A 10,068-nucleotide genomic window follows, 5' to 3' on the forward strand; every position below is an offset into this window, starting at 1 on the left:
AAGTCCTGTCTCTCCGACTGCAGAGGGAATCAAGTAGCAGGAAACAACTTATTTTGCTTACAACACTAAGTGCACTCTGCTCAGACTGCACCCGACCCAAAAAACCTCTCCACAGGTTTCTTCCATGGTCTGCTCTTTCACGCTGTTTCTCAAACTCAGTCTGCTTTTAGTTTCGGAGTGTTCTCTTCTACGCCCACACTTGGCCACACATCCAGCTGAACTCTTCACCCACCTGCTTATAGTTCCAGGGAAGACTATTGGGCTTTGTTTTAGGTGTGAGCCCTTAACACTCTCTTACAATTGACATAAATGGTGGAGACATTCACACAATCAGTTTAAGAAGGTTTTAACTAAACCTGTAACAATGTTTCACCCAGCTCACAGAAGTCTTTTACTCAGCGTAAAGGCGTATGAGAAGGTGTACAGAGCTCACTTCAGGACTCCAGGGGGTTTCTCTTTGTTCTGACACAACTTTGCTGTGAGATATTGGGCAAGTCACTTAATCTATCTGTCCTGTCATTTGTCCATCTTTAGCATGGTCATTATAATACCTTCCAGGGTAGCTGTGAGACTTAATCAACTACTGTTTTTCTAAACGGCTTTAGATACTCAAATGAAAAATGTATTTAAATATTACTACTGGTAACTTTTCACAGAGAATACTAACTTATTAATAGTGTATGTTGGCCTGGTTATCAGGTGTTTTCTGTATGACTATGGTGAGATAGCTCGACAGGAGTCTGTCTGGGAAAACAGGCAGGAAGGAAAAGAATACTCAAGATAAACCATCCGCTCCGCAAACACTTGAGAGCTGTTAAGGGACAATGTCAGAACTACTGGCTCTCAAGATCTTGGCTCCATCTCCTGCTGAGGCTACATAACTGCTTTTGATAAGCCCAGGAACACAGAAGAACAAAAGAACTAAAGCAATAGTCATGCAGGAGAACCAGACTGCCCCAGGAACCCAGTGGGGGATGCCTGAAGAAGTTAGTCCTGGCTGAGTTACCATAGGGGATGGTAAAACTTTAGGTAACAGTCATGTGTGTAGACTGTTCTAAAATCGTTTTCTCTTATGCTTTGTTCCTACTATTAAAACAAATACTACTCTGGTTTAAAGAAGGCTGACTGATCACTGTATGCCACTGATCACAGACTCAAAAAGGGAAGAAACACAGGTGTCAGAGCTCAGTTGGACCTGTAGGGTGATAACAGTTGATATGCAAGGTACTGCAGCCCAGAAGCCAGTCTAAGGGTGGGAGAATTGCAAGACTCTACCACAAGATTTGTAAAAGCACAAGGCCGGACACCCAAGAGGGTAAGCACAAGGCCGGACACCCAAAAGGGTAAACTAAGTGTGATAAGAAAGAAGATAGAGGTGCAGATAGCCCTGCAGCAGTAGGTTTGAGTCAAACAGTGACACTTACCAAAATACTACATTTGTGCCATCAGCAGAATATTATAGTGCAGTGGCTTTCATCCTTTCCAAATTACTGCACCCCTTTCAAGAGTCTGATTTGTCCTGCGTACCTCCAACTTTTACCTCACTTAAAACTGCTTGCTTACAAAATCAGACACAAAAAAGCAAAGGTGTCATAACACCCAGGGCAGTAGAGTCAGTGGGAGCGCCAACTCTTTAAATAATCTCCGGAGCCCTGCTATCAGAGACCTGGGGTAGCAGCGGCAGCCTGGGGCTCCGGCAGCAGTTTAAAGGGCCCCGGGCGGTAGCTGCAGCCAAGCCCTGGGCCCTTTAAATAGCTGCTGGAGCCCCCAGCTGCTGGAGCCCCCAGCTGCCGCAGCCACCCTGTCAGGGGAGGGCACTTACCAATACAGAGCGGGTTGGGGCTGGCTCTGACCCCCCATCCTGCCCCTTCCGCCCAAGACCCCACCCCTTCCGGGGAACAGAGCCGGCCCCAACCCAGCCCAGTACCGGTAAGTCCCTATCTCTACTTTCACCCCTGCACAACACACTATTACTGAAACATTGCTCACTTTCTCACTTTTACCATATAATTATAAAATAAGTCATTTGGAATATAAATATTGTACTTATATTTCAGTGTATAGTGTACAGAGCAATATAAACAAGTCATTGTTTTGTCTCTGAAATTTTAGTTTGTACAGACTTTGCTAGTGCTCTTTATGTAGCTTTTTTACTAGACAAATATCTAGATGAGTTGATGTACCCCCTGGAAGATCTCTGTGTACCTCCAGGAGCACATGCACCCCTGGTTGAGAACTTCTGTTATAGTGGAAACTGCAAGCTATAGAAATGGAAAGTTGAAAGTTAAATTTTGGCTTGGTGCTTCTCTCAGCATAGATAAATCATCACTTATTGCTTCTTCTCCCTGTTAATGTGTCCATACAAAAATAAAAGAAATAAGGTAAAAAAAAATAGTAGTTAGTTGACTCCAATTTTGTAGAAAGTTTAGATACTCATCTAGTCTTACCTTCTCATAATTAAGGGGCTCTACTGCTTAAAAACAGCAATTGTCATGGACTCTCAGAAGACCCTAAACATCATTCCTGAGACCAGAAGCTTTTAACTTCTGCTTTTAAACTGCATATGAAAAAAAAAAAAGAAAAAGCTAGTCTCTGAAGTTTATTTTGTCTCTGATGCTGTGAGATATTTGTGCAGAGGAAAGTTGTCCTATGGGAGATAGCTTTTGTCTGTCCACATGAGAAGCTTATACCAGAAAAGTTGGACACTCTGGATATTTTTTCTTGTTGCGGATGGCTTTCTATCCATAGCCAGTCCAGCAACATTGCTCTATAAATGTGAAAGGAATCTTGTGATCATTCCAGACACCGCTCTTCCTGATATCTGCTGATAACATCATCCAACCTCCAGTGGAAGATGACTGGACTGAACTCTTTTTTTTTTTTTTTTAAGAGCTTGACAATGTCATCTGTTACTTTGACAGACAAGACTGGGGCCACCTAGCTCTTTATTAGAGCAAGGGGACTCTTCTAATCAATGTAGTAATAAAAGAATATTTGCTCACAGAGATCTCAAATCATTTAAAAAAGGTGGGTAAACATTCTTATTCCCCTTTAACAAATGGGGAAACTGAGGCATAGATCTTATGTGACTGGCCCACGGTAATATGATACTTCAGTTGCAGACTCAGGTATAGAACCTACCACATGTCCCATCTCCTAGATCATGCTGAATCCTGACTAGATCATCGATGCCAAAACAGAGAGTAGGACAAATAATATTTGAAATTTAAACATAAAAAAGTTTGAGCCACCACCCAATTTTTCAGTATACATACACCCAAGGGGAGATGCTCCAATGTACACCCTCACTATTACCCTTGAGAGAGATATAATATGTTAACAGAACACCCGATGAAAACTAAAAAGAACCTGCTGTTTGATATAAGAAATTCTCTCCCTCCTCAGGAAACTACAATTATAAATATAGCCCTCAGCAGGATCTGGCTCAATCCTGCAAAAACAGTCCTGTAACAATAGCCACTGCAGTCACTGGCTACTGACCCATGTCATATGACGGGGTGTAAAATTTTTAACTCTGATCCAAGTCAGATGACTGGGGTCAGAAAATATAGATTTATCTCTTAATCGTCTGCCTGTGCATTACATCTTTATTACATTTACTTGTGGTTCAAACTCTGAATAGGGGAGGAATAGCTAAGTGGTTTGAGCATTGGTCTACTAAACCCAGGGTTGTGAGTTCAACCCTGGAGGGGGCCATTTAATTGGGGGCTGGTCCTGATTTAAGCAGGAGGTTGGACTAGATGACCTCCTGAGGTCCCTTCCAACCCTGATATTCTATGATCAATATTTGTGTTGCTATTCATAAACATTTGCACAACCAAGACTTTGTACACAAAAATGTTTAAGGGTATAATTTCCCAAAAGTTTGAAAGCTAAGCTCCCCCTTCAGGAAAATGAAATCTGATATGCCCTGTCCTGTAGGCCTGCCACATAGTGTTACAGGCCTACCCATCTTAATACCTTTTCAATGCCCCTCTCCAATTAGTGCTTCATACTCACCCCTCCATGCACACTCCACCCTTGGGGAAATGCTTACTTAAGGAATGGTTATTGTGCATCCTTTGGCCACATCTGCAAATAAACATGGGCACTGTGTGTGATCAAGAGTATTCATTATTGTCATTCGCTAGTCATCATTTATCATTAAAAAGTTTTAGTTATCCAACCAGAAAGCAGAAGCAGCATTATGTGAATGAGGTGACCAATCATATGCCATAAATACATACAGCTGTGGTGAACAGTTTGTGAACAACATGTAGGCTGAAAATTGTCCGTCCAACCTACTCTGCAAGTACTTAGGAATAATGAATACATTATTTGCAATAATCGGCATAGGCTCATGAATGATTTGCTTATGAATAGAAAAAAATCTGGGCCAAATTCATTGGATAATTTATTTACAATCAATGATTCAACCAGCTCTACACAGATATCTGACAATACTGACATTATAGGTAAAGTATCTCACCCAGATTTATCAATGCTGATTCCCCCAGAAGGCAGTCTGAACTCATCCTCAGAGACAGTTAAATTTGCTTTATTGACATTCAGATTTTCTCTGATTAAAGATCATGAACAGTAGTCATCCTTTTTTCCATAATGTTTATATCTCCTGATCATATCCCTGATAGTTCTCTCAGATGTGTGACATCAAAGTCTTACTCTGATGAACACAGACATCGAAAAGGTGCATTTGCAAAGACAGCAAGTGAATATTTTTACTTACTTGATGTGCTAGTAACAGCACAGCATCTATGGATGTGTCAAAGCTGCTCTTAATGAGGGTATACAAGACAGAAAATACAAGAAAAACTTTTAAACATCTCTCAGTAGGAAAATTCCAAGACAGATGTGCTGAAAACCCACTTACTACTACGGAGATAAATCTTTAAATTATTAAATAAGATTGTTTACAGGTCTTCTATTATGGACATTGCTAACAAAGTGGTGAGGAAAACATGCCCCCAATCTCAAACATCAATGAATCGATCGGACCCTAAACATGATAGAAAAATGATGTGGCTCACTTCAATGGGAACAACCAAGAATACCAATGCCTCATTGTTTTGCATACAGTTTTAAAGCAGGATAATGACATGTTTGGGGGGAAAAAGGCTCAACTGTTCATGTTTTGCTTTATCCCCCAATGTCCAGAAAAAGATTCTTAGGGTAAAATTCTGGCTCCATTGATGTCAGTTGGAAAACTCACACTGACTTCAATAGGGCCAGGATTTCACTACAGATTTTAAGGCCTGAAGGGATCATTATGACCACCTGCATGTCTGACTTTCTGCATAACACGGGCCATAGAACTTCACCAAGTAATTCTTGCATCAAGACCACAACTTTTGGTTGAATTAGCACATATGATTTAGAAAGATACACAATCTTGATTTAAATAATTTAAATGATGGGGAATCCATCACATCCCTATGTAAAAAAGGGAGAGGGGTTTTACAGCACGTCTGAAAGATTAACAAATATGGAGTTTTGTAGATCAAGAAGTGAGGAAAGTGTACTGAAGAGTCAAGGGATGTCCACAAAGAACCTGTTGCCATTTACTACCCTGTGGATCTTTCCAAATAATATAAAGAGGAGGGAATTCACTCTAAGATAGTTCTGTTCACAGGGATAGATAGTATTTTCCCTTCTTTTCATTATCCCTATGAGACCACTGGAAAAGATGGTGAGATGCCTTGGCTCAGTTGTTAACAATATGCTGATGCAACTCAGCTACGGATCTCATTCATCATAAATGTAACTGCTGCCACTACTAAGATCTCAGAATGCTTACAGATTAAAGGCTGCTGGCTCAAGCTGAACCCAGACAAGACTAAAGCGATCATGACTAGAAAGAGAAAATGCTTTGAAGAACTAGATGAAACACTGTCTCCACATACAGCCCTCCTTTGTCAATGATGTGAAACCTCAGGGCGCTTTCTGACTCCTCACTAAACTTAGGTGACCAAGTAGCATCAGCATTTAAAAATGCATTCTTTGACTCCAACTTGCTAGGAAACTTTGCCCCTTCTTCCCAGAGAAGTGCTTGGCTATATTGAGCCATGCATTTGTGACCCCCAGGTTGGATTACTGTAAACCTCTGTATCTGAAGCTGAACATGAATAAGACAATGCACAGGTTTCAGCTGATACAGAATGAGGCTGCCTGTCACAGAACAGCCCCACCTGGGAGCACCCTCCGCCAGTAGGCTGCATCATGTCAGGTGCACCTGCCCCAGTTTCCCTCCTGACCCCCAAGAAATAGTCCAGCAAGTGTTTCTTGAAAACAGCCCTCATAGGATTAATTTATTACAGAAGAAAGCCTCATACACACCAAAACCCAACACCATAATCCATGCAAGTACAGCTCCTGCATCCCTCACCACATGCTGGCTCTCTAGCAGAGTTCTCTCAAGCCCTCTGTTTTCAGCTCTACAGCTCCAAGAGCCAATAGGCATCTTCTGCTGCTGCTCGCATGCTTCAGCCTTCTCTAGCCTTGGATATCACTGGCTCAGGAAGATCAGCAGACTAGCCCCTCCACTGGCTTCCTGATAATTCTTCCCTCTTTCCAGCGAGCAGAAAAGCTCTTACAAACTTTCCCCAGAGCCAGGCCCCACTCTCCTACCTTTTCCTAACTGACTCTTACCAAGGCTCTATCTCAGTGAGTCTTTCCTGACCCTGCATTTTATAGATGCTGGTGCTGCCCTACCCTCAACTTGCCAATCCATGAGTACCATTTTTGACACTGGGGCACTGGACTTGCTTCATTTACAAGGCCAGCCATCCTGTGCCACTGCTCACCTCCTCCATGATCCAGACCACATTAGACCTATCTTCAAGTCCTACTTCTTTCCAGCTAGCTTCAGATGCAAATTTAAGGCACTGGTCCTCAGGGCCGGTGCAAGGATATTTTGCGCCCTAGGCGAAACTTCCACCTTGCGCCCTCTGCTGCCACCCCTTCCCCCAGAACATTGCTTATTATAAACTTTCAAAAATGAATACTGCATAATGTGGCATTGTTCATTAGAATTAATACATATTCATCTTGAAAATTTATTAATTTCATTATTTAGCCTACATATTTAATGAAAATAATTGAATAACCTGACAGGGTGTGGGGCTGGCTGGCTCTGGGCAGGGCAGGGGATGCGAAGCTGGTTGGAGATGGGGTGTGGGGTTGGCTGGAGACAGGAGGTGCGGGACTGGCTGCGTGCAGGGCAGGGGGTGTGGGGCTGGCTGCAGGCAGGGCAGGGGCTGCAGCAGGGGCTGGATGAAGACAGGTGGTGTGGGGCTGGCTATGGACAGGGCAAGGAGTGCAGCAGATGCTGGCTGCATTCAGGGCAGGGAGTGAGGGGCTGGCTGTGGGCAGGGCAGGGGGTGTGGGGTGGCTGGAGACAGGAGGTGTGGGGCTGGCTGTGGGCAGGGCAGGAGGTGAGGGGCTGGCTGCAGGCAGGGCAGGAGGTGCAGCAGGGGCTGGCTGCGGGCAGGGCAGGGGATACGGGGCTGGCTGCAGGCAGGGAAGGCGGTGCGGGACTGGCTGCGTGCAGGGCAGGGGGTGTGGGGCTGGCTGCAGGCAGGGCAGGGGCTGCAGCAGGGGCTGGATGAAGACAGGTGGTGTGGGGCTGGCTATGGACAGGGCAAGGAGTGCAGCAGGGGCTGGCTGCATGCAGGGCAGGGAGTGAGGGGCTGGCTGTGGGCAGGGCAGGGGGTGTGGGGTGGCTGGAGACAGGAGGTGAGGGGCTGGCTGTGGGCAGGGCAGGAGGTGAGGGGCTGGCTGCAGGCAGGGCAGGAGGTGCAGCAGGGGCTGGCTGCGGGCAGGGCAGGGGATACGGGGCTGGCTGCAGGCAGGGAAGGCGGTGCGGGGCTGGCTGTGGGCAGGGCAGGGGGTGAGGGGCTGGCTGGATACAGGGGTGTGGGGCTGGCTAGAGACAGGGCAGGGGGTGTGAGGCTGGCTGCGGGTAGGGCAGGGGGTGAGGGGCTGGCTGGAGGCAGGGCAAGGGATGAGAGGTTGGCTGCAGTCAGGACAGGGCGTTCAGCTGCCATGGATGGAGCTGGAGCACAAAGAGCAGCTGCAGAAGGAAGAGCTGTTGGACAGAAGCTTCTGTGAGGAACCGGCTCTGTCCCATGGAGAGGTACCACTGCGGGATTAAACAGCAGTGGGGACGCCCCTGCAGCCCCTTGCCCTCTCAGCTTCCTGGGCACTTGCTCTCTGCAGCTCACTCCCTACGGGCTCACCCCGCCCTGCTCCTCTTGCCCCCAGTCCCTCATTAGGCCTGGGTGCATGGAAAGCATGCAGCATATCTTTGTACTGTGTTAATGACTCCTGAACTGGTGGGAGCTATGTCTAATTGCTGCCATTATCTCTTTCTTTGCTGGGCAATTAGATGACAATTAACTTGGAATAGCCCAGAGGAGTCAGAGTAGAGAAGGAGGGAGGAGAGACCTTTAGGTTTCAGTTCTGTGCAAAGCCAGTTAACTTTTCTTTTCAGCTGCCTATAAACAAACCTAGTAGAGAAAAGAGTTTCTTCCCCACATCCCCTCCCCCAAAAAATCGGTTATGATTATAATGGATCCAGAAGCAAAATAATTCTGTAATCAAAAAGACAAGTTTCCTGCTTTCCCTTCCACAAAGATCTATTTCCAACCCAGGTAACTTATTATTTATTATCTGTAGTAACTATGTTCTCACGTTTGAATGATACACTGTAGTGGTGTCGGAGTTCTTTGGAAATCCCTCAGCTCTTTTGCAGTGTTGGGAGTGAATGCTAGACCCTCGGTTAATTACTTTTACCTTACTTCACATACCCATCTTTTGGCCATTAATTTTTGAAGTTAAATTAGATTTTCAAAACCCAGCTTTAAAATGATGTTCATGCCGACAATTGCAATTTAATTGTCCAAACGGGGAAATTGATGCCTTGAAATTATGGGATCTAATTTTAAAATTGTATTAAAAATGTGGCATTATAAAGGGGAACTATTTTAAAACGTTTTACTAGCATCCCCATTACTGTTACCTAGGATTCTGCTTCAAGCAGTAACACAGGAGGGAAAGGGCAATGGACAGATTAGTGTTCAGTGGTACTTCAAAAAAAAAAGACATTTACTCTTAAATTATCTCGTTGATGCCTAATTGACGATTAATAGCATGTATCAAGTACATTAAAACTTTGCTGAATAAGCTTGTTAGCATTTCTAAGGGGGGCACTGAACATTCCAAACAGTGATAAGGTTTCTTATCAGCCATACTTCAACCCTCCCCTCACCCCCCACTATGCCCTGATTGGGCAGGTAGGCAGCTCCACTGCCGCAGTGGTGCCAGTGGAGGGTCCGGTGCTCCGCGGCTCCGGTGGAGCTGCTGCAGTGGTGTCTGCGTGAGGTCCAGCGGAGCCATGCGAGCAGCAGACTGTCCACAGGCACCACTGCGGCAGCTCCACGGGAGCTCCCTGTCATCCCCACGGGAGCTGCCTGTCATCCCCTCCGGACACCCTGGGCTGCCGGCTGGCGCGGCAGCACCCTGACCCAGGGGACCCCCTGGACTGCGGGCTGCTGCGGCGGCACCCTGACCTAGGGGACCCCCTGGACTGCGGGCTGCTGCGGCGGCGCCCTGACCCAGGGGACCCCCTGGACTGCGGGCTGCTGCGGCGGCGCCCTGACCCAGGGGACCCCCTGGACTGCGGGCTGCTGCGGCGGCGCCCTGACCCAGGGGACCCCCTGGACTGCGGGCTGCTGCTGGCAGCTCAGACTCCCTCTCTGTCCCAGCAGCAGCGGCTGCTCAACCATTTAAAAAATAATTTGAGGGCACTTTTTGGCGCCCTAGGCAACCGCCTAGTCCGCCTAAATGGTTGCACCGGCCCTGTTGGTCCTACTGGGTCAAGCCCCAGCTATACCAAAGGAATAGTGGAGACAGTTATATTCCTCTGGGGCAACACAGGGTGAAGCACCTGAGAGCTGAGGACAAAACGTTCTCAGCTGAGGGTTCCAAGCTATTGAACTAACTTCCAGAGCAGATTACAATAATACAGACCCTGACTGTATTTAAGAAATG

Source organism: Gopherus evgoodei, chromosome 3 (assembly GCF_007399415.2).
Source record: "Gopherus evgoodei ecotype Sinaloan lineage chromosome 3, rGopEvg1_v1.p, whole genome shotgun sequence".
Lineage (NCBI taxonomy): Eukaryota > Metazoa > Chordata > Testudines > Testudinidae > Gopherus > Gopherus evgoodei.